General features: G+C 39.1%; 1 protein-coding gene across 2 annotated transcripts in view; it reads left to right on the top strand.

Annotated features, from left to right (window-relative positions):
- Nucleotides 1-14,471: 14,471 nt before the first annotated feature.
- The window catches only part of LOC140554853 (gamma-aminobutyric acid receptor subunit pi), a 63,320-nt gene continuing 51,107 nt past the window's right edge, over nt 14,472-26,684 (top strand). For both annotated transcript variants that reach the window (XM_072678273.1, XM_072678274.1), the window contains exon 1: nt 14,472-14,683. The gene's annotated coding sequence lies outside the window, so the exon portion shown is untranslated. The remainder of the gene's footprint in view (nt 14,684-26,684) is intronic.

The raw sequence follows: 26,684 nt of genomic DNA on the forward strand, positions 1-26,684 counted from the left end.
CAGCAGATATTACATTTCTTTCTCTTGCTGCTTAATTACCATCACATTCATAAAGTTGTGGGTATTTTGCTAAAATATTTACAACATGCTAAGCTTAAGAATTCAAGTGACAATATAAAACACTCCATCTGTAAAGACAAATAGGGAGACTTATTAACAGTTTGTAGGCTTTATAATTTGATCATTTCCACACCCATGTAATTATAAATATTTGGCATGCTGTGAATAATACACTACCTTTTTTATTTGAATCCCAGGTACAACAGTGGAAATGCTTTATTAAAATTCTGTACATCCAAACCAAGAACAAATGAGGAACCTGATCAGGCTGTCAAAGCCCCAGAGAAACAATCCTAGAGCATGGATGAGAGCTATAGGGGGAAGGAAGTCTTACTGTATTTTCTCCCAAAAATTCAATACACTGGCCTGCTGTTGCTGTTAGTTCATCACCTTTATTGATCACTAGAGCTGGACAAGCAGGCCTTAGAGAGCATGATACAGCTCTGTGTCTTTCAAATGAAAGTTATGCTTTAAAATAAATTGGTGCACTTTATTTATTTATTTATTTATTTTAATTAATTTTTTTCTTTTATTTAACTTTTATTTCACATTGTTTGTTTAATGTAGTTTTCAGGAGCGTAGTGAAATCAGACAGAGGCCCAATGTGAAAAGCAGATGATTTAATCTAGGTGGTTTGAAATTCTGTACCAGAGTACGTCCAGAATATCAATGCTATCCTGTGCACGGTTTGCCGGGTGAAGGAGAGATAATCTAATTTGTCGTGTGAGGAACACTGAAGTCACTCTGCGTATCAAGTGGCTCATTATTATAGAAGGAGAGAAAGCAGAGTTCATTCATTTGATAAAGATCACAGGCATAATATCATCAGTTTCACTGCGCGGGCTACTGGTGCAAAGTTCTACCTCCAGTAATCATATTCATCCGAGCTTCTTTGTCATTAGTGGTAAATGAACTGGTATGAGTGAGCTTATACCAGTAAAGTGTGAAAGTATGTTGGTGGATGTATTAATTATACATTAATGGTGTGCTTTTTTTTCTATAAGGAAGGGAAAGACGGTGACTAGTCCATTATTCAAGAGTGAATAGAGATGACAACGAACAGACTATCTGTAATAGCTCTGCAGTAGAGTGCTGGTGACATTACTTTCCCATACGGAAATGGCGAACAATCACGCTCTGTAAACAGATTATAGCCTCCACCAGAAGTACACACTAACACACGCATACAGTTTTTCTTAACACAAAGCGGTGTTTTCATATAATTGGGATCATCCATCAGTGGAGAACGCTTTGCAAAAACTGAATGTAAAATCATATTTCACAAATGTACACCCATCAGTCATAACATTAGCACTGACCGGTGAAGTTAATCTGAGCCACTTGATATGACGGCATGTTGTGATGGCTAGACGACAAGTCAAAACATTTCCAAAACATCAGATAAGTATTGTATGTTGTTCTCAGTTTGCAATGGTCAGTACCTACAAAAAGTGCTCCAAAGAAGAAGAACCAATGAACTGGTGAAAGGATCATGGGTGCCCAAGGCTCATTGATGTTCGGTAAGTCCTCGCTTCACAGCTTACAGGACTTAAAGGATCTGCTGCTAACGTCTTGGTGCCAGGTACTGCAGAATGTATTCAGAGGTTTCAATGGTCATTTCTGTTATGGCGCCACAAGGGGCACCTACCGAATATAGATACTTATGCTATGGCCGATTATGTTCGTATAGGATACTTTGTATGTTCTGTTACTGAATGACTTACTGAATTTCTTTCTGAGAACTACAATCAAATGTATGATTGTGTGGCCTTTGTTAGCATTCTGAAGAAGGGGCTTGTGCAGGCACATACTCCTTTAGCTTCAAACTCCTTTAACTTCAGATGGCGACTAAAAGTAAAACGGACTCAATAATTAAGCCAGATCTGCCAAGTTTATCCATACATCTTAGCCAAAAGGGAAAGGTTATGTCCATAGCTTTTTTTTATATGAACTACAAGAGGTACACCTGGCTAACAGCTAGTCCGCAGCTTCAGAAATTTCGTCCTGCAGGGATTGTATGCTGCTTGGGACAAATGCTAATAGTATGGCACATGAATTTACAAGTGATTAGGTATTTATGCTATATGTACAAATGTTTGTCGACTCCTGCTTATGAATACACTACTTTAAGTTTAATGTACTTTTAAGTTACACCCATTAACACAGATTGTCCCTGTAGAGAAGTAGAATACGCTCTTATCCAGAGTGACTTACAAGGTTACTTGTATTACAGAGGTGGGCCAATGTAGTGTTAGGAGTTTTGACCAAGGACTCTTATTGGTGTAGCGCAGCATAGTCACCCAGACCTGGAATCGAACCCCAGTCTTCCACATGGTGCGGTAGCTCACTGGAAGGTAGGGGTGTTATCTGTTGTGCCACATCATGAACATGAACCTGTTGGGACCATGCCTAATGCCAGACATGGGCTAGAGGGGTAAAACACCCCAGAGCAATAATAAAATAAGATCACAAGTTTCAGAGCTTAAAAATCATTGACCGACTACTATGTCATTCTGAGGATGTGCAGTGGCACTAAAAACAAATATATTTTGCACTAAAAAATGTACTTTGATTGTACATGCTTTGAATGTTTCAATTGATTGCAAAAAACTGTTACATTTTACAGTTATTACGATTCTCAAAAAAAGTGAACGTAAAGAAAGGAACTGTATTTTTGTAACACAGTTAATTCATTTGAGTTCCAACCTTTCAAACCACAGAAACTTTAATTATTGTAGGAAATATTTTGTTTTGAGAAATTGTCAAAATATTCTAAAACATATGTATAATATTTCTTTGCAATATTGCCTATTATTATTATAAAACTACTCAAATAATGAGCAAAAATTTAGGAAACAGCAACAGTGGAAAATGAAGTGAAACGTTTTCAGCACAGTTCTCCATGTGTCTTATCCAGATGTTTTCCACATGTATTGTAAATGTAAATGATGAAGTGGTTACTTGTCTGTATATATTGTAATAAAATACATTATGGAATACATTTAGAACAGTGCATTCAGTATTCATTACTCCTACCGAACACAAATAACTGCACACTATGTCTGTCATGAGCGCACACACACACACACACACACACACACACATCTAATTACTAAAACATGTATTTCTATATTTGTGGAGTGCGTGTGTCATGTAATGTTGAGTGATGTGTTTTTCCTACAGATACGTCTGCAGTATCACCCCTCATGTACAATGGGATTAAAGTGTCAAATATGTTTAGTCTTTGTATACAGTAAAACATGTCTGAGAACTATATGCAGTAATGTAGTTTATTATAACACAGAGACGTTAGTAATGATCTTTCTTCGTTAACTGACAGACACACAATAATTAAATCAAAGAAGCCTCTCTTTCTCTGCCAGTACACCCCCCACCCCAGGCCCTCTCCCCCACCTCCATTCCCGCACCCAGCCAGTATTGTTAAAAGCGTCAATCTGATGGAGAAAATGTCCCGCTTCTCTCCCTCTGGTCTGTATCCTATATCCTTACAATCCTAATGTAAGCCAGTAGACTCTGTGTAAGTGGAGAACTGTTTCCAAAGCTTACAAGTCACAGGAATTGTCAATCAGATCTCCCACTGTCAGGCAAAACTCTCCCATCAGCACTCATATTGATGGATATGACAAGTCATGACAATGTGTTGTCATTGTCAACCTCCCTGTTGTACTTTTTTTTGGGATGTGTGAAGATGTTCATATACTACATCGTGCTATGATGAACATGTCAAAATGAAGAAAACTACAGAAGGTTTCGCTGAGATGTTAACCTCAAGGGTAAATCTTCAGTATCTTCAGTTCGGGAACATAGCTGTACCATATCCTGTTGCAGTTAAGTGTTTTTTTAAGTTTGTTTTGTTGTTTTTTTTATTGCATTATTTGCAATTACATTTGTTTACTCCATAGAAATAGGTTCGAATACACACTTTCTCTGGGAATTACTTTTAAGGACTGTGTTGTATGTTTAAGAATATAGATTATTTGTACCCTGGGGATGCCAAATTTACCAGAACAGTTTTTCTGAAGTTGCTAACACTCAATTTTGGAATATTATTGTGTCTCTCTGGACCAAAACTCTGGAAGACATTCAGGGACGATGTCAGGCTAGGATGAGTATTTAATTATAAGTAAATATAGTTGATCAGCCAAGACAGGGCTAACAATGGAATAAAATAGCATCAGACCAGAAATATTTGGTGTCTGATGTTTAGCTACTTCCTTTACTTTGCACTGGAACTTCAGATTGAAGTTACAATACTAATGTAGCTAACAAAAATAGTTTTAATCCACAAATTATCATCAACCAAGACATGTTTAGTGATGTTTACTTCTAAAGCTTGCACTAAATGCAGATGACACACAGCTCTATATTATGCAGATGACACACAGCTCTATATTTCAGCCAAACCTGATGATAAATTTAGACTACAGAACATGGAGGACTGTGTAAAGGATATAAAACTCTGGATGTCACATAACTTCCTTCTTCTTAACAGTGACAAAACCGAGGTTCTCCTTTTAGGTCCAAAAGACACTAGAAATAAACTGTCCGACTTAATGTTAGACTTGGCCGATGCTTCCATCATTCCTAGTTTAGCAGCTAAAAATCTTGGTGTCACATTTGATTCAGATTTATCATTTGAGCAACATATAGCTAATATTAGTAGAACAGCCTTTATGCAGCTTAGGAACATCTCCAAACTAAGAAACTCCTTATCACTACAAGACGCAGAAAAGCTAGTACACGCTTTTATTACCTCAAGGCTAGATTACTGTAATGCACTACTGTCAGGTTGTTCCAGCAGGAACCTCAATAAACTTCAGCTGGTGCAAAATGCTGCAGCCAGGGTCCTTACTAAAACTAGAAAATTTGACCATATCAGTCCAGTTCTATCAGCACTTCATTGGCTCCCAGTTGAATTCCGCATCGAATACAAAATTCTTCTATTAACTTATAAGGCTCTACATGGCCTCGCTCCTGAGTACCTGCGGGATCTTATTGTATACTACGAACCATCAAGACTACTTAGATCTCAGGGTGCTGGCCTCTTACTCGTGCCCAAAATTCAGAAAACCTCAGCAGGGGGAAGAGCCTTTTCTTATAAAGCCACCCAACTCTGGAATAACCTTCCAGATAATGTTTGGGACTCAGACACAGTCTCAATCTTTAAATCTAAGCTGAAAACTCATCTGTTTAGTTTAGCTTTTGGTAATTAATGTTTCTTAGATAAAGGTTGAAGGTCCAGGGGTTCGCGGACCCAGGGAATTGTAGTACACTGAGATGCTGGAGCTGTCGTCTCGCTGCCTACACGCGATCACTCAGGTTTCTTGACGGTGGAGCAGATAGATGCTGGTGTTTTCAGGGTGCACCCGTGTCCGTGTTACCTTCTGGCTCTCTCCTTTTAATTAGGCTGTTATAATCAGACCTGCCGGAGTCGTCAGACATACTCTGATGCTGATGCTCAACATTCTCCGCCCTCCATAAAATTCCTCTCAGAACTAACTTTCTCTTTCTCTTTTTACCTTCTCAGAGTAAATGGCCACCAAGCCCGACCTGCTGGAAGACTGCCCGCTGAGGTCCCCTCTACCTGCGTCAAACCAGCTGCCACCTACCAGTCCGGCCAGCGGGCCCCCCCACCGCCACCACCCATGGCGGACTGGCGGCTCTCCCGCCTGCCGCTGCTGCCTGTTTGGTGGCCGTGTTGCCACTATTAATATCACCACTATTAACTTTCTGTTGTATCTGGTTTAGTCATTTTTATCATTAATGTTTAAATAGTTCTGACCAGAGGAGGATGATCAGTGAGTCTTGGTTCCTCCCAAGGTTTCTTCCTCCAGCTTTGAGGGAGTTTTTCCTTGCCACTGTCGCCGTTTGGCTTGCTCACGGGGGGTCCTTCATGTTATTTCTTTTTTTCTTCTCTGTCTCTGTCCTTTATTAAGTACTAATTATGTAAAGCTGCTTTGTGACGACAACAGTTGTAAAAAGCGCTATACAAATAAATCTGACTTGACTTGACTTGACTAAATCTTCAGTTTAAAGCTATGTGGCTATTGTAACTAAATATAGATTATAATCATCCAAGACATGTAGTGTCTGATGTCTATTTCTTTAGGTTGGCACTAGAGCATCGTTGTATAGCTACGAGGCTAATGTAGCTAACAAATACAGAAAATTAGCATCAGCCAAGACGTGTTTAGCATCTGATATCTTCAGATTTACATTTGCGCTTCAGTTTAGATCTACAAGGCTAATGTAATTATCTATGAAATATAAAAAGGACCGTTTAACCCACAAATTAGCATCAGACAAAACATGCTTAATGTCTGTTGTTTATTTCTTCAGGTTTGCTTCAGTTTAGAACTACAAGGCTAATGTAACTATTTAATAAATAATGGTAAATAAGGAATCATATGTACGCTATGGTTGCCTCAGACTATGCCAAGTTTTTAAGTACACACAAATATACTTGCTAATATGATTTTTGACACTGCTAATAGGACTTCTTGGCCAATGTATGATGCGTTGCTAGAAACAGTAATTAGTTGCAGCCATCCTGAAGCCTGTATTTTGAACACTGTGGTATGTCCCAGTGTCCGAAACCACATGAGCAGTCTATTTGAGATTCCCTAACAGATAAACAGTGGTAAGGGTTTGATCAATCAGGCATGCAGTTTGCATGACGCTATCAGGTCAACTGGCTCACTGACAAACATTTTTAGAATCACCAAAAAAAAAAAAAATCTAGTAGACTCATTAAGAACTGCTGGAATCTACATGGTAAGACTCGGCTCTACTGCGGACTGTAGTTGTCATCTCTGAACAATGCAAGATGAGCAAGTGTCTCCAGTATAAAATGCCTTATATCAGCAGGCACTCCAGCACCGCACTTCTCCTTTCTTGTGGTTTAAGCAGACGGAAGGCGCCTTTCCTTTACCATGGAACATCAGAGAAGATGTGGAAGCCATGCTCCAGGTTTCCCCTCTAATGAGGCTCAAAAGAGCTTTGAAATGGCTGGGCTTATGTAAGGCATGCAGTAGCAAGTCTGTCTTGTGTTAAAACACAGCTGAGACATGGTGCTGGGGAAGCCATATGGAAAACAGATCATGCAGCGTATGTGTCTGGAGAGAGGGAGAGCGAAAGAGAGAGAGAAGGGTAGCGAAAGGAAGACAGAAAAAAGAAACAACAAAATGAGAAGAGAGAAGAGGAGGAGGAAACAGCATGAGAAGGAGAGACCGGGAGCTGAGAGGAAGTCAGAGACTGATAAACTGGTATTTTTAGGACATTGTGGAACCCTTTGAACTTTGATGTGATATGATCAGATATGATCTCTCTTTCTCTCTTTCATATTGCAAATAACCTAAAATGGCCAATTTGGCAAGATAGATTATTTCTGATTTCAATAATTATTATTTGAAATATTAAGTATTATTTCATAATAAATGACACTAAACATAAAGGTTGCCAAAATGATTCCTTTATGGCATCCAAAGATCTATTTTTGGCACCTTTTATTTTTCAAGGACTGTTGGGTTATATCCACAGTGCTAAGTAGTATTTGTGAAGCCCAGCAGTTGGGCTACTGACTATGCCAAAGTAACAACCCAGCCATTGTGTTAATTATCAGCACCTGAAGAAGTCAGTTAGAATAATTAACAGCACCCTAGGACACTGATTAGAACAGAGTCGGTTAAACTGCTTTTCTTCAGGCAGCAGTGTGGAATCACAACTGATAGGAATCCATAAATAAACTTCCATAAAATGTATACACTTTATTATATCCAACTAAGTGAAAATAACAAATAATGTTTGTTTTATTTCAAGTTTTCCTGGGTTGTTCATGTGTAACTGATAGGATTAGCTAAATGTTGGTTATTTCCATGTTTGTTTACACTTCCATGTTTGTCTTAATGGAGGGTCACTGTGTAACAAGTTATAGGTGGCTAACATTAGCCTACCAGCTGAATTATTAAACTAACCTAGCTAGTTAACCAAACACACTTAGATTAGACATTTATATTTGTAACAGTTTTTATATGTAGCCAGAATAGTTGTGGTGAGTTATTAATATGAATATTATTCAATAGACTTATTAAGGGAAGAATAATCATGTATAATATTTCAATTAAAGTGTAAAAACAAATAAAAACCCTATAAACCAGTATTGGGTAACCATGTTTTTGGGTAACCTTTATGACCCAGTATATTGAGTGGCTCATATAGTGATGCTAGGTCAGATTCACCCAGCATGTGTTCTTCTATATATGCCAGCCCTGCTCTTGTTTGTGGAAATGACCCGAACTGGGTCATTGCTTGTTACCAATCACTTTTTTGTGTACATAATCAAAGTATATTATCATAAACAAGCGTCTCAGGAAAAAAATGAACAACAGCATGCAGGAACAGGTGCACAATCAAATGTAATTATGCGCAATACATCTCTGCAATTTCTGCAGTTTCTATAATATGTAAAACGTCCAAGGAGGCCATTTGTCCTAGGAGACTAACTGTCATTACTCAAATATGCGAGAGGATTATTTGAACAGAATTTGCTTGCTGTCGCTGCACTGCTGAGATGTTATTACAGGGCTGGAGTTTTTGTAGTTCATGAAGATTATGGATAAGACTGATTGCAGTTAATTACTGTGTGTACAGTAGATAGTGGCTGGTGTTTACCAGTCAGCTCTTTCCAGCTCATGTCCTTTGTGCCTCACTCTCAGGGGCCGGACATTTATCTATTTTTAGACGAACACCATTTGTTTTTCCTGATACTTTAACTAGCTTTTTGTTTGCTCAATTACCATTTTTGTGTCATTTTTGATCACAGCACTGTATGTGTGAGTGTGTGAAGGTCGAAAACTGAACCCTTTTAAAATACTAATGCTCTGAAATGGTTGCTTTTTAAATCAGAATACTGTTCAAATTACAACATTTCTATTAAAACAGATCTCTGAAGACATTGAACTGTGAAGTCTAAAACAATTCATCAAACTGTTGATGTTTTTCTTCTCTTGAGGCTGTGAGTTGATGATTGCAGCCCAGTGTTTTGTGAGACTAAGAATACAAACACAAATGTGAGAGGCTAGATGAATAGAAATGAGACAGAAGGCAGAGTGGTAAATAAAAGGGAGAAGGAGACAAACAAAAGGAAGAAAGTGGGGGATGGGGCCAGATGGAACCAAGGAAAATCCACGGAGAACTGCAGAGATGGGAGAAGATTAGAGACAGGATAACGGGAAAGAACCTGGGAAGAGAAAAAAGCTGAAATGGGTAACTTGACATAGATGTCCAGAATAATCAATAAAGCAGAAAGCAGGGTGGAGATAGATTGAAACTCAATTAGATTGTACATACAAGGGAACTGTGGGAATTATTTCTAGGACAATTTTCTAGTAGGCTTCTCAGGCAATTTGAATAATATACAATATGCATACAGTAAAAGGAGGCTCTTTTCAAACTATACATCTGAAGCTAGCTTCACAAGTATCCTTACAAGCTGAACTTCAAGACCACTCTGACAGAACTTTAATTAATTCATTATCTTATTAATAATTTGAATGAATTCAGTTTAAATGTGTATAGTTGATTTGTAAGGATTGTGTTTGTAGGGTGAAACATTTAAAAATTCCAAAATATAGGAATATATCAGCAGATTTCTGTCTGACAAAATATAAAGACACATCTATACATATTAAAAAACAACAACAGTCAACTGCTCCACTCTGAAGCACCCCAGTTCTGCTTTGGCACAACAGCTGCTTATTAATTGTTTATAACTGTGCTGAAATATGGAGTATCATTATGTCACTGATATCCTGAGGTCTCCTGTGAAGACTTATTGTGAACACAGCGATACTTAATTGTGCATTGCATTGAGCTCTGGGGAGCTCTCTGCGGTGCTGAAATTATTCATAGGAATTTGGTCTCTATCCATGGTGCTGAAAGTGATACCGTTTCTGGCCCCAAACAAAGTGATGCCATAGAAAAAACATTTTGGTTTCTTAGGGAATCTTTCAATGTATTGCTTTTAAATGGTTCATTTTTGAGTGTGAAGTGTAAAGAGGCTTTTCAAAGTTTAAAGAATCTCCACTTAATGTTCTCTACCCTTTAAATAAACTTACATTCCCAGGCGTATTACACTCTAGAGCTTAATAAATCAGTAACTACATGACAAGTTATTCTAAACCTATAGGAATAAGGGATTTTAAGGGCTTTTCAAATGACAAGCAACCAATTGCTCCCTGCCCTGCCGGTCTGTATACACTTCCACAACGAAGGGTCAGAACTCTGCCAAGGCAGGTAGAAAATTGCTTATGTCTATGCAACACTATAGCTAGCTAGCACCTATCATGGGTAGTCCTAAAACACAAAAGAAGAGGAATCAACAAAAATCCTTTACAAGATCCTGGCCTTTTAACCTCTTAAACTCCACAGTACTATACAGTTACAGACTTGCATTAATTTCCTCACACCTAATTCGAAAATAGATCAATCAGTTTTTGCTTTATTTTCCCATGTAATTACTGAATAATAATACTTAGAATGTAATAAAACTCACAGACTATAAGTGTCAAGGTCGTAAATGTTTCTAGAACTGTCCGGCTCTAGAACCATTAAAGAATCTTGTTTTTAAAAGTGTAGCTTTTTTGCCATATAACTGTATTGTCCAACTGCATAACAATAGAAAACACTCTTAGATGAAGACTTATTTACACATCAAAATGAATGTGCATCATTTCAAAAGGCAATGTTTGTGTTAGGTTGCATGTGCAGAAGAGGAAATCAAAGAGATATTTCAAATTCATGAGAAGCGAAGATTAAGATTACATTATTAATGCTGTTTGCTCAGCTATATTTCACAGGCTGTGAAAGCTCAAAAGTCACTTTCTAAAACACCTGCTTATGTATTTGACTGCACAGCAGCACAACCAGACCCTGTCAGAGTTCACCTAGATGTCAGTGTCAACACACATCAGTGACAACAGCCTGCAGTTTCAAAGAGCACCTTGACTTCAACCTGTGCCTTTACATGAGCTCAGCTCAGATCCTCAGAGCGTGATGATTATACATTGCACCTTTCCAAAACTCTGCTACCCTGTTCAAAGGCAACGCTGTGTGGAATGCTAAATCGGCTGGTGCTTTTGTCTTTGCTGGTGGTGGTGTTATTATTGGTGGAAGGTTTAATGTAGGGTGAACAAATTCACCTCATAACAGCAGAGTGGGAAAAACAGAACGACATCACTACATCCTCCTCTGAGAATAGAAGCATCCATTTCTGCCTCAGTCTACCAGTTTCTTCCTTCAGATCTCCCAGACTGAGATGCAGCATCTCCTTGAATTTGAGCGCTTAAGAAAGTGACATAACAGGAAACAAGGAGTGGGGTCCGGGTATTCCTCCTAGACTGGGTACCTTACATAGAATATAAATATAACTCCATCCACTCCATTTCTGTGCAATGTCCTGCAATTCTAGACATTAGAATATTGTTCTTTGACATATGCATAATTGCCTTGCTATTCTACATATAAACTAGCAGTTACACTAAGAAAGGCACTTGCAAAAAGAATTGGTAAAATTGTTCCTGGATCGGCCTTTAGCAACGTTTCAGATAACCCATTCTGGAAGTAGATATGCTAGTTGACATGCTAGTTGACCAGCTGGTTGACTTGCCTGGTAAAGGTCATTTTAGCAATTAACTAACAAATTTTACAGAACAGTCTGGAGGTAAGACACATACAATTCAGTCCAGCAAGAAAAGTGTTGCTATAGTCTTGTGTTTATGCGGAGCTAATGTTGCCATCAAATTATATTTACCCTTACTGGGCAAAACACCTTTCAGGGTCAAATTGAGCTACATTTGTAGTAGTAGTAGTATGTTATAGTTTTGCAGCAATGTTAACTTGGAACTATCTTGTTCAAATTTACACACCAAGAGTGGCACACATCATTTCTTATGACATGCTTGATTACATGTCCCCTTGCCTTATATTGACAATGTCAGTCCTAGGTAAAGCATACACCAATTTCAGAGATAGCTCCTGTCCATCTCAGCCCACTCTTCCACTCCCTTCATGTTACATGTCCAAGCAAAACACAATATTGGCATACCCCCATTCCAGGATGACCACTGAAGGGTGTAAAAGTGTAGATCTGTGCGACTGGGCAGCAGACGAGATGGAACACCGGGACTGACGAGTAAAATCAGACCACAGTCTCAATTCTTCGTCTGCAGGTGAAATGGCACAACTAACAGGCAGGAGGATGCCTAACCAAGTATTAAAAAAGTATTAAAAAAGAAATGATGCATAGAATTAATTTCAGTTGAGTACCTCAGCCAAAAACACTTTAGATCAATCTCTGTCCTTTTTCACTTCACACAGTGTGTTTGTTCTGCTCTAACACACCCATCTTAACGCAATGAGAGGTCTGTTAAGGAGAGAATGAGTTAACTCATGTGTTAGAGGACTGCATCTTACAACATTGACATGAATAGTGTCTGTAAGATCTTTGGGTGAGCATAAAACACATACAGTAACATGCTTTCTAGGAACATGCATCAATAAATCACACCGTGGCTCAGTTTAAGGATGACAGAACTGTACTGATTAAGCACTGATTAAGTTAGATCATGTTTAAAATAAATGATGAATTGCTGGAAGGATCGGAAGTGAATTGTATTAGACTTGCTTGGGGGACTAGGATAAATGGCATATGAATTATACATGCTGGTTAAAGCAACATTATGTAGCATTTTTACTTTAAAATTGCACCATGGAACTTTGGTGAAGTAGGCAGGACAGTGCTCACACTCATGCATAACCTGAGTTATATTTGTGTAAAATTCTATAATATTATTCTACAGCCTCAGTCCACATGCTTATATTACTTTCAGTGATGGCTCTGTATTCTTCAGCTTGTCCAGAAATGCAGGTAAGCCTGTGCTTTTTGTTTTGTATCCAGTTTTCCTGGAGGGTGAAGACTGACACATGCCTCTTCCGACATGTGCGCAACCAGACACTGCCTCTTTTCAATCTGCTGCCAATGCAATGTCACAGAGCAACCACAACCTCAGAGGAAAGCACTGGGGTAACCAGCTCTGAGGCCAGCATCACACTGAAATGATGAGGGGAGACAAAGAGCCAGCTACCCACCCGAAGAGAGCAAGGCCAATTGTGCTCTCTCAGGCTCTGGCTGCTGATGGCAGGCAGCATGACCCCAAGGTTTGAACCAGCGATTCCTGGGTCATAGTGGCTTTAGTCTGCGTTACGAAAGTGTGTCATTCCTTAGGGGTGACACACATAGCACATACAGACTTCCTGTCTGTAGGTGGAGACTGTAGGTGGAGTGGTTGGTGTGGCGCAACAGATAACACCACTACCTGCCAGTGAGCTACCTTCCCACGTGGGAGACTGTGGTTCGATTCCCGGTCTGGTGCTGCACTACACCAATAAGAGTCCTTTGGCAAGACGTACACTGACCCACCTCTGTAATTCGAGTAACCTTGTAAGTCGCTCTGAATAAGAGCATCAGCTAAATGCCATAAATGTAAATGTAAATGTAAATGACTATGGACAGGAAATGCCAGTTGTCTCATAATGCTGCTTAAAAGGGTATATTGTCAACATCACATACCTCCTAAATCTCTTTGGAGATTGCTTAATGTCTTAACTTGCACTGTAAAGATGTTTAATTCTCAGACATTTTGGAGTGTTTCTATTTGTCCCTTGTCATTACAATGTGCAGAACAACTGCTAGATTCAAACTCTGTCAAGAAAACCCAGAAAAAATGGATGTACAAGGTTTTGTCTGACAACGACTGCGGCAAAATGCTACATTACTCTCAAAATCAGTGTGATAATGAATCATTCACTTCTTAGTATAGTTTATTACATTTTGTTATGTACCGTCATGTGTCATGCGTCAACACTGGATGTGTGTGTCTGGTTAGGGTGTGTTGCTCATAACACAAAATATGAAACACAGAGAAACACTTCCATGAACTGGACACACAAATGTGTTGACATAGACTCATTAATAAGAGGTTCTTCAAGGGCTCTTTAGTGAAGGGAGTGGTTCTATATAGAACTATAACAACTCAGAGAACCGTTTGAATGGTTCTGTCTACCTGTTTAAATGGAGTTTACGCAAGGAATGACTCTTGCAGAATTATTTCTAGACTGCAACCCCCCCCCCCCCCTCCACACACACACACACACTCCCATTTTAAGGTATTTTGTTTGCATTATCTATATTTGATCTGATCTGAATTTGTGGCGCGTGCCCCCCCCCCACCCCCACCAGAGTTTAACTCTCTCTCTCTCTCTCTCTCTCTCTCTCTCTCTCTCTCTCTCTCTGTCTCTTTCTCTCACTCATTCTCTCTCTCGCGCTATAGCACAGCTCCCATTAGTGCAGTGACAGAAGGTCCGAGCCTGGAGCGCGCGGAACGGGGAATGATCGCGCGCCACCGAGGCAGACCGGACACTCTTTACTGTGTGTGGCACAGGGGCTGCTGAAGCACGAGGCGGTGTTGTGGATCGTTTTGGGCAGCGCGCGCTGGTCTTCCTGAGAAATGTCTGATTACAGACAGCAGCAGCAGCAGCAGCACGGGTAAGCTGGAGCGCGCTGCTCGCTCGCCACTTTTTATTTTGCAGTTACTGTACATTTACTGGACTCTGAAGCTGGTACGCAAACCGTGTCACTGAAAGTAACTTAGTAAATAAGTAGTGACAGCGGCAGCTCGCGCTCATGTCTCCAGCATTAGACAGTAATGCTCAGTAAACACTTGTTCCCTCTCCGGGTCTGGCTGGGTAAGAGCAGACGTGGCGGCGCGTGACTCTCACTTTGGGATGCAAATGGGACTTTTTCTTCAGTTGTGTCGAGCAGAGAGAAAGCCAGGGCCAGTTCGATGCAGCGAGCAGCTTTTGTGTGTGTGTGTGTGTGTGTGTGTGTGTGTGAGTGAGTGAGTGTGTGTTTAGAGGATGAGTGAGCTTCACAAAAGAGCCTGCACTGATTAAGAGGGTGTGACCAGCACCTCAACCACGACCACAGGTGGATCTGTTTAGTAGGTCAGAATGAGTTATACAATCAAATGCATAAGCATTAGAAGTAAGGAGTGGGGTCTTGTGGGTGGGAGTGCGTGCATGTGAGCCTATGTGCGTGCGCGCGCGTTTTTGTGCATGTTTATTTAGGTATTTGTGTGTATTTGTCACATCAAGATCATAGAAACCATAAAACTATGGTCAAGAAATATTAGAATGGTTTCCATGAAGATGATGGTGATGATATAATAATAATAATCATCATCATCATCATCATCATCATCATATTAATAATAATGTATATTTTATTATTGTTGTTGTAGTTTTTTTTTGTTCTTATATGAACACCGAATGAGTGAATTAATTAAATATTAATTAATACAGTCGTGTGGGTGTGTTGGGGGGGGGGGGTGACTGGTAATCTGCACTGATAAATGAAGAACTAATTGCATTAGCCTCGTATTCATCAGTACTCTCCTACCTTAATTGTCCTTCCCAAGGACAAACCCATTGGACTGAGGCACTGCATGGAAATCCAGTTCCTTATTCATTAACATTATTTTTATTATATTATTAAATTCCCCACTCTCTCCCTGAGGTCCTAGCTAATCACACAGGGTTTCCTTTTACTACAGAATTCATAGTAGGAGATTACTATAGGATTTATAATATCACTATTCATAAGAATTCTTTTTTAGATTTAAATTTTAATGCCAAGCTGGTCTTTTCTCCACAAGCAAGGACTTTCCAGTCCAAATCTGCTCTTAAGGATACACCCTTTTCCACTTTTGTAGAAATGTTTTGTGGAAAGGGTTGGCACCTCCTCTATCCTGTGGCATATGCACGCAGGGGAACACCGGCTCTCAACCAGTGGAAGTGAACAGGATTATCATAAATGAGGGTTTGGGAGGAAATATATATATAAATATAAAATATATAATTAATAATATAAATAAAAAGAAAAAAAAAAAAAAAAAAAAAATATATATATATATATATATATATAAAATAATAAATATAAAATATATATTAAAGGTATTTTTAAGTACAGACACATCAGTATTTAGACTCTGGAAAGTACATGAAATACCCCACAAAGACAGGTGTGTGTGTGTGTGTGTGTGTGTGTGCATCTGTGTGTATGCAACTCACATGTAGCCAAAATTTTTGTGTAAGGATGAGCTGGAGAAAGAGGACATGGAAGGGGAGTTTGAGAGAGAATAATATAGAGAAAAAGAGAATAGTAATGAGAGAGAGAGACAGAGAAAGAGAGAATAAGATAAAGGGATAGAGAACAGTAGTGAGAAAGAAAGAAAGAGAGGGAGTTATAAATATTAGGGTTAAAGAGCACGAGAAAGAGTTAGAGAAAGAATAGTAATGCATGTGAAATAGTAAGCTAGAGAGAAAGAGAGCAAATGAAAGGGCAAGAGACAGACATTAATAGTGTGAGAGAGAAAGGCACAGAGTTAGAGAGAAAGAGAGGGTTTGAGAGAGAAAGCGAGAGCGAGAGAATGTGTAGGAGATGGAGAATAGTAGTGGGTGAGGGAAAGAGAGTTAGTGAGGAAGGGGGGGGGGGTTGGAGACAGAGGATTAGGGGTAAAAGAGAGAGAGAGTGAGAGCCAGCGAGGAGAATAGTAGGCAGTGTTGGAAAGAAAGAGAAGGAGAGAGTGAGAGAGAGAGAGAGAGAGAGAGAGAGAGAGATTTGATATTGCTCTCTATTCCCTGTCCACTCTCACTCAGCCTTGACTTTGCGAGGCAGATGTTATTACCTGTTCTGTGTCACTGAAGGACAGACAGCAATCAGAGTGCTTCTGAATTCTACAGTAACATCATCGGTCAACAGCTCAGGCCATCTCGAAGAGAGGATTCAATCCATCATCTGCTTGAAGGTCATTGGCTGTTAAACAGACAATATGCAATTACCAGGTGCATGAGTTTAGCTGTACAGCGTGGTCCATCAGAGCTGACTGCGTAAATTAAAAATAAAATAAAAAGAGGTGAAGAGGTCCCTTCTCTGATCTGTTTAGACATGTAGCTTTTGAGTGTTTACTACTGCCCTTTAAATGCACTCAATCAGTTGACACGCCTTGACTCATGTTGTCATAGATGTGTGCTACCTTTACTGTCGTTTTTGGAGAGAATCACTGGCATGTGACCTTTTAGCTGAACCAATCAACTAGCCTGAGCTAGTTGATTGACTTGGGTATGCGCTAAGCAAAAAGCTCTTTTCATTACTGTTATCATTACTGTTCTTGGACCAAGTTTTACACAAAACTTTTAAATCATCAATCTCCTTGAGTCATTTCTAGACTCCCCTTGAAATCATACATTTTTGACACATCACCAGTCCTTCTATTAGAAGAATCAACTGTGACCTGCATGCAAGTTTTGATGCTTTTTCATGTGGTTTAAGCAAAGTTCTGTAAAATGTCTTTTCTAATCAAACAATTCAAGCAATTGAGCCACAGTGATTGTTTGTTGGATGTTTGCCACTCTGAAATTAATTTTAAATATTTATAATATTTAGATTGATGAAATTACGTTTCTTGTTATTTAATTGAGCATCATTTTAATCAAGGAATTTGACTCCAGTGAAACATAACTCCTGCAGTATCTAATTCTTCAAATATAATGATCTAACAATATATTAACCATATGCACTAGTGAGTGGGTGGGAATGATCACCAGTTTGCATATTTCTCTTTCATAACCGCACCGCTTTTGATGTGAAGTTGCTTTTCCTCGTAACCTATATGATTGATTTTCAGAATATTTTACAGCTTGTGAACAGCTGGCAAGCATGACCCTGTGGGGCTATGGGCTTGACTGATGCTTCGGCTGTGGTTTGGATTATCCGCCAGTTCATGCATTTCTCTTTCACAAGTCATATCTTCAGACAGTGAATGACAGTTTTTCGGGCCACTTTGAAACCACTCTCTTAGTTATATGTATAACTCCAGCCAGAGCCAATGTCTGTTCACTAGAAGAAAGGGTATGGAAGTTTCTTACTTGAAATCTTGACATTTGTCTTGTTCTGTTCATCTCATTTACCATAATAATGTCTGGTTCTTGGACACCTTGCAGAAGACAGTTCTGTTTTAATAACTAAGAATAAAGTCAGTGAGCAGGTTTTTAGGGCATGTTCTGGGCTTTGGCTTAACTTGGCTTTAGGCTTTGCTTTAAGGACTTAAGGCTCAAGGGCGGTAGTTAGATGAAGGTTTGTGAAATTCAATCTTGCAACCTTGCAGTTAAAGTCAGCATCCCTAGTGCCGCTTCCAAGATTTCAACCAGCAGTATTCCAGGTCCTGCTGTTTTGCCCTATATCACTCAATCAAACCCAAACAAAATTTCAGCTCAGTATGTTTCTGCTTACACTATATGTTTCGTTAATATGGTATCACCGTCTATACCTAACCAATATTAACTTTGACCATTCCCTAAATAGCCTTTCAGTGGACAGTTCTCCAAAAACATGTAGTGATAACCATTCCCTTTAAGGTTCTTTAGAGAACTGAAGGGTTTCTTCTATGGCATGGGCCTGGCTACAAAAATATTTTGTTTCTTAAAATTTTAAGAGTAGAAAACTGCAAAGACATCAATGCAGCAAACATATCAGCACTCCTACATATGTATAGCATGTGACTAATGGGCTCTCTGCCATAGATGCACAGTGGGAAGTGTAGTTTGTTGGCTGTGATGGGGCATGTTGGAGCTCTTTCACTGTCAGCCCTGAGCCATTCTGATGCCATGTAATTCCCTGCTTGTATCATCTCACAGTCTGATATGATTTGACTCTATGGAAATCTGTAGTGTGTTTGTGTGTGTGTGTGTGTGTGTGTGTGTGTGTGTGTGTGTGTGTGTGCATTCCATACTCTCCAGTGAATGGCAGTCGCCCACACATTCAAGCTTGTGGCTGTCAAAGGGTTTAAGGCTGAAGAACGAGTGCTTCTCACTCTGCATCAGTCTTTAGCGAGAAGGAAGGCAGAGGAGCGATATGGATATGATGGCACCCACACTTGGTAGAGTATCCTAACAAGTTCACTATGTTTGGGTGTATGCATGGTATGATACCGGTGCAAAAAACTGTGTGTACCACAACTGAAGTCATCAGCATCATAATAATCATCATTAGATCGTTTTCCTAACTCTCATCATCATTATCGAATGTCATCATCATTATCTGTGCTCAGGATTGAGCTCACGCCGTGCAGATGTAAAGGCATGTTATAATATTGTTGCTTTTATTTTTACTCTTTTATTTCTCAGAGTTTGGTCCTAGCCTGCCTCTTCTTTTTAAACCTTTTAGGGCTCCCGCTTGGCAGTTAAAGCAGTATCTTAATGTAAAGACTGTAGTCACCTAAAGGTAGATGGCACAGTGGCGTGGTGGTTAGCATGTTTGCCGCTCAGCACTGGGATCTTGGGTCCATGTCCCCAATCTGGGTGGAGAATCAGTGTTCTTCTGTGTCCATATGGTTTTCCACTGGGAACTCCAGTCTCCTCCTACAGTCCAAAAGGATGGAGATCAGTTACTTTTGTTATTATTAAATTGCCTTGGTGAGTGTGTAGACCTGTATGCCCAGATAGGATCACCTAGGTGAATCAGTGCAGTCCTCCATCTAAAAGCTAACCCAGCTATGATCTCTTAGCACCTACAGTAAAAACAAAGATCCTATGAAGTGCTATGCTAAGCTACATGGCTCCAGTAAGCCACAATAGTAACATAAACAGGCCAATAAAAGCAAAGTACCAAATCAAATTCTTACAATTGATACATCAAAGAACCACTTAAAATACTGAATAAATAATTTTATATTGACACATTAATTGTAAGTAAAATATATAAAATACATTTTTAAAACAGAACTAGATAAACAAAAAAATGTTTAATCTCTGCAGATACTGCAGATACTGATATTTACTGTCATTTTATTAAGATTGTCTGTTTAGTTTACTGATCAAGTCATACACCTTTACTATTCCTGGATGGTTTCTCTACTCTCTCACACACCATGCACGTAAGAGTTTCTTCATTGGTTTGCTGTTGCCATGGGTACCAGTCCATGCACCCTCATCTAATGCACACATGGACCAGCTGCGGTTGACTAGCTGGTTAGTGTCCTTTCCTTCATTCTTTCAGAAGGCCGCAGTTGCCAGAGTGTGTGTACTCAGAGAAATCTGGAGTGGCTACTGTAACAAATATCAATAGTTGAATTCATCTGGAGGTTGTTTTAGGGGGAGAACTAGGAATAAGAGTAGTTGTACTTGTGCGAGTCTCATGGCCAGTGTGTGAGAGTTAGTAGCCTTGTATAAACTCACATTTATTCCATAATATTTTCCAATCTTGGGAAAATAACCATACAGCATTACAACACACACCTGCAAAAGTGGCAGGGTAAAATATGTGGGTACTAAAAACAAGAGACCTGGGCCACTGACTGACTTTGAGTTTCAGCATTGCATATATAGTATATATATATAAGTTGATAATTATAAGATAATTGCTTTACTAAAATAACATAAACCTTGGGAAACATGGTAAAAATGGTAATAGTGATTCCTGATGCTGCGTTTTTTTGGTTTTGATCAGATGGTGGATAACATTTCTAGCTCATATCATCAAAGAACATCATATCCTATCATATCAATGTAGCAAAATCTAAATATTGGAACTGACATTTGAGAAATTTCACACCGTGTGGCAACAGCTTGTGACTGAGTGCACTGGTTTAGCACTGTGGTAAAGACATTTACAAGACTAGTGAGCTGCAGTGGTCATCTCACTGAATGCAAAATTGATTTGACCAAGTACATTCCAGTTCTATTGTTTTTGCCAAGGTTTGTTATGATTTCCTGCATGGCGTTGTTAGGATATGAAGCAACTTTACATGTACATGTCCACCCTCCAAGCTGAGATCGGCATTTTGATTGGTGCCTGTCTGTTTGTTACAAGTTCTATGTTATAAGATCTATGAGGTGCTTTGCATAAAAAAAGTACAGACATGCTAGCTAACTTAAAAGAACATATGATAGTAACAAAGGAATGCGAGAGTAACAGGAAAACAGGACATTCAGAGCTATTATTTACATATACAATTTATGGACAAAAGTATTGGGACACTTGCTCATTCATTGTTTCTTAAAAAGTATAGTTTATCCTGCTTTTTTGGAGTCACTGTTTCTACTGTCCAGAAAAAGTGTTCTATTAAATTTTAGAGCATTGCTGTGAGGATGTAATTGCAATTAGCAAAAAGAGTGTTAGGATGCGAGGTCAGGATGTTTGATAATCACCACCCCAGCTCATCCCCAACTCACCCCAAACATATTGGATGGAGCGCCACCATTCCAAAGAACACATTTCCATTGCTCCACAGATCAGTGCTGGAGGGCTTTATACCCTTTACACCATAGGTGCCAAAAGATACATGTTCATCTGCTCCAGACATTCCTCTATACACAATACTTTTTATAGACAGTATCTGTGTGTGCATTTGCACATCTGTGTCAGCAAAGGTGCACCCTTAAGTAGCTGAATGCATTCATTAGAAAGAATGTCCACAAACATGTAGACATTTAGTGTAGGCCACGATTACTAAATTAATGTAAGCTCCAAAATACCATGTACATGTCAAAGTAAATCGTGTAAAATTATTAATTAAAATAAAATCATACACGCTGTGCAGATCCAAACATATTGGATGGAGCGCCACCATTCCAAAGAACACATTTCCATTGCTCCACAGATCAGTGCTGGAGGGCTTTATACCCTTTACACCATAGGTGCCAAAAGATACATGTTCATCTGCTCCAGACATTCCTCTATACACAATACTTTTTATAGACAGTATCTGTGTGTGCATTTGCACATCTGTGTCAGCAAAGGTGCACCCTTAAGTAGCTGAATGCATTCATTAGAAAGGATGTCCACAAACATGTAGACATTTAGTGTAGGCCACGATTACTAAATTAATGTAAGCTCCAAAATACCATGTACATGTCAAAGTAAATCGTGTAAAATTATTAATTAAAATAAAATCATACACGCTGTGCAGATCCAAACATTTGGGAGCGTGTAGGCAGGGCATTAATGATAAGCTAGTTGCATACACTGTTTTACTGTGTTAAAAAGTGTGTTTTGCCAGTAAACTGACTGGCAGACTCCAGTGAGGGAGGTTATATACAGACAGCAACATTTGTGAGAAATGAGTTGGGCATAATTATCAGTGATAGTAAATTAATTTCAGCTTACTGTCAGGGCATGTCTTTACTATCAGGGTCATGAAGTAGCCTGTCAGTTGACAGTGGAGTGTGTTTATGTATGTGTGTAAATAAGTGTACTTTGCTGTCAGTGTCAGTATGATCGTAAACTGCTGCAGCCCAGTGACTAGTGTAATCAATCAAGCAGACCTACACCTACAAAATAAAGGGGCCTCAAATGGTTATTTGGGTAATGCTGGAGAAGAGCCACTTTTGGGTCCATAAAAAACATTGTTTGTAGTAGAGATGTCGAATAGTTCAAAGAACCATTAGAGACTGCTTATACTCATCTGCTGCTTGGCAAATAAAATAAGCCCAAATGTTTGTGGACACCCCTTCTAAAGAATGCATTCAGTTACTTTAAGTCGCAAATGCACAAACAGCTTATCTAGTTGCTGTAGAGAAGTATTGCCAATAGAATAGGACTCTCTGAAGCAGATCAACATGAACCTATTTGCACCATGCCTAATGTCAGGCGTAGGCTAGAGGACTGTAAAGCCCCACAATTATTGAGTTGTGGAGCAGTGGAACTGTGTTTTCTGGAATAATGATTCTCCATTCAGTATTTTGGGATGAGTCGGGGTGCTGATCATCCAACATCCTGACCTCACTAATGTTTTTGTTGCTGAATACTCCAAAGTCTAGTAGAAAGCCTTTCATAGTCAGTAGAGACAGTTACTCCAACAAAGCAGGAAAAACTTTTTTATATCTTTGAATTTGGAAGAAACAATGAATGAGCAGTTGTCCCAATACTTTCCCCATGTAGTGTACTACACATATGGCATACACAGTACAATGTAAATGAAATGAAATCATATATATCAATAGTGTATTACATTTTCACCACATTTAGTCTCAAAAGCATGAGCTCTATTCCCCTGTGAAGAGTCTCCCAAGATCCTCTGGAATAGAAAAGGATAATAGAATAGAAAAGCCTTGCCTAGCTGTTACTTTTATAAGTGATACCCTTTCAGTCAAGAAAAGCACACCTAAAATGTATTAAGAGAAGTGCACTGTAAACTCTGAAGAGAGGACTTGCACATAGCATGTGTGGATTCTTAACCTCGTGAGGAAATTCAAATGGAAGAGTTCATTTAACACTGCTGATTTTAATGTGTTCAATCAGTCCCAACATGATACTGGCACTGATGTACATGAGTAATAAGAGTATTGCTTTTTGCTGCAAATTTGGATAAACTGTTTTACTGTATAGAGAATTTGAACTGTTGAGACTCAGCTGTTGAGCGTGAGCCAGGAAAAGCACGGTCAAAACCGACAGTAATGTTTGTGAAAAATGAGAAAAGCATAATAATCATTGAATGAGAATTAAATAAAGGATAGTACATCTACATCTCTCTGCAAAGTTTGTTTACAAGTACTCGATAACTTTAAAGATTCTGGTCCTTGTGGTCATTATTCACACTTCATAACACCATTGTTACAATTATTAGCATTTCAGATCTGTGAGCTAGATGTGCTACACATGTGACCATTCTTCCATAGCTGTAGGGCTGCCATCAGACTGTGATGTGTGTGTGTGTTCTAAATGACTTTACTGTCAGGGTCATGAACATTGCCTGTCAGTTAATTGTGGAGTGTGTGTCTATAGTATGTATGTGTGTACATATGCTGGGTTTGGCTGTCAGTGTCAGTATGACCCTACAATGCTAGAACCCAGTGCTTTACAGTGACTAGTGGAATAATTAAATAGGCCTACAGAAATGATTAAAGCTTTTTGTCCAAGAGTTTGCCAATCCTCACCTGCTCACAACATGCTGACCCGACAAACAAAAGGCATGGGTGACCTCGCTGAAAGGTGGGTCTTTGATAGAACATTTTGGACCTGGTCAGCTTCAAGAGATTGGTCAAAAGTCACAGTTGGCTACTTTACTGAGAAATTGTTGAAAGTCTTAGGAAATCGTGTTTTGTGGAAGACATGGTGGGGAACAAAATTAAAAAACTGAAACACTGTGAGTCATGGTAATTCTTTGTGGCATGTGCTGGTGTTTAAGAGATGCCGGAAAAAAAGGAAAAGACAGGATATGAGATCATGCTGCATGACCCCAAAACACACACATGGCTTCATTTCTTTTTTGCCCTTTTCATGCTGACTTAAAATCACACATCTAAATCACAAATTCAGGCAGATGCTCTAGTCTGCTTAGCCTGTTGGGCCTAGTCTATCAGAGGATCACATGTGCTGTCCAGTTGTGATGGTGAGATTAGTGTACAGGCATCAGGGCTTAGCATTGCCCTAAGGCCATAGTGACCAGGCAAAGTGTGACTGCGCTACAGCCTTGTGTCTTTAAATAGAGCCTTATCAACGGACGGGACACAGATACCACCAGTGGGCTTATCTGACCTTTACCGTCAAATGGCTTAGAATGAATTGGATGGAGATGAAGCAGAAGGGCAAGATTTAACAAAACATGCTCCCTATAGAACTCTTGTATGTAGTATGGGTTGTCAGCTCACTACTTTGCTATATCTATGCTATTTTTCTTTATTCTTTTGAGGAATCATTGCGGTGGTTAACTGAATATCTTTTGTTGTAAAAGTGGCTGCCATCAAACCATGTGCTAACACTCAACAACCATGGGTTCCTGAGCACCTGGCTGAGGATCTGAAAATAAAATGAATGGTTGTCTTTATTTAGTAGACTCAAAAACTAAAAATATCAAAGCACTTTCAGCTTGCAGCTTCCACTTTCCAACAAAAAGAATTTACAACATCACTTATAGAACTGCCAACATATTGGCCAGAAGGGCAAGGCAAACCCTGCATAGGACAACTAAGAACCTGCAAGTTGGTTTAGCTACTAGAAAATGGTGGTAAACTGTTCTACTGCTTATACTACTGTCAAAAACATATGCATATAAAAGTCATCAAAAGAAAAAAAGACATGCAGAACAACATCTAGATAAGCCAGAGGTATTTAGTGCTGTTGACCAATGAAGGAAACCATAAATAGTCACCAATGGTATATGTGGAAAAACAAACGGTCAGTATTTGATGACCCCTTGCCAACTGTTAATCATTGAGGCACTTCTATTTTGCTTTGGGGTTGTGTGGCAGCCAGTGGCACGGGAAATATTGCACAGGTAGATGAAAAAAGGATTCCGCAAATTGTCAGCAAATGCCAATGTTTTTGACATTTAAGGACTTTAGGTCCAGATAATAATCTGAAATGGTCCAGTAAAGTTCAGTGACTTTAAATAGTACAAGGGTCAGCAGTAAACTGCCAGGGCATTTGAAGAAAGACATAAGCAAAAAACTAAAAAAGACTGTAATAATTGTAAAAGAAAGAAAAAAAGGGATGTCCTTGGTTAACAACTTACAGCTGGTCTGTAGCAATGGAAGTAATTAAGCATTGAAAAATTATGTTTTTACAATTTTCAAATCTTTTGTTTGCATAAAAGCAGTGTTGGGATAGACATTGTTTTACTGCATTCTCTACCACAGTACTTAGACAACATTGCACATTCAGATTGCTATCATAATGAAAGTCCCTTAACAAAGGAAGATCATTATGAAAAGAAATTACAAATAAAGCCAAAGTGTCGTCAGTACAATTTCCTACACCATCAAAAGGCCATTGGAAGCTGGTGAAAACTGAAGAGATCTGGTATAGGATGATGTCTAATGGACTCAAATCCACAACATCATCAAAAGACAAGTTTCTGATAGTTGTGTGGCAAAAGCTTAAGTCTCACTTTCAACTGTAAAGAGAAGGCTTGGAGCTGCAGGTTTGACAGGTCGAAGCAAGAAAGTCATTGCTAAGATTTAAGAATAAAAAAACTGGCTTGTTTGAGCCACCAAACACTGCCAGTGGACAAATGAGAACTTTTTGCTGGAAGTGTAATTTCTGTTTAAAATATACTGCACCCATGTCATACATGGCTTTTCACTTCAGTAATCAGGAAAATGTATCATTTGCCCAGGGGTGCCCAAACATTTGCATATTAATAGTAAAACCATGTTAACATGTATAGTTATTGAAGTAAACAGTGACATTGACTAAATGTGCTGGAGTGTAAGCTTGCTTGCAGCTGCTTAATTACCTTGTAATTTAGAAGATCCGATGACCCTCAGAGGACATAAAACAAAAGCGCTCATAGACAAAATGATATAACACATAGTTCTTTTTGGACACATCACTGACAGGACAAACGCCGATCTGTGTGTAATCTTATTTGAGTCTGCCTTAGCTGAGAGGCCATGAGCCATATTTATCTTTTAAGATCTTTGTCATTTTATATGTCCAGAGATTGTGCATCTGCTTTTCTGGTGTCTTTTAAAAAGGCCTCTGAGCGCAA

This window comes from Salminus brasiliensis, chromosome 4 (assembly GCF_030463535.1).
Source record: "Salminus brasiliensis chromosome 4, fSalBra1.hap2, whole genome shotgun sequence".
Taxonomy (NCBI): domain Eukaryota; kingdom Metazoa; phylum Chordata; class Actinopteri; order Characiformes; family Bryconidae; genus Salminus; species Salminus brasiliensis.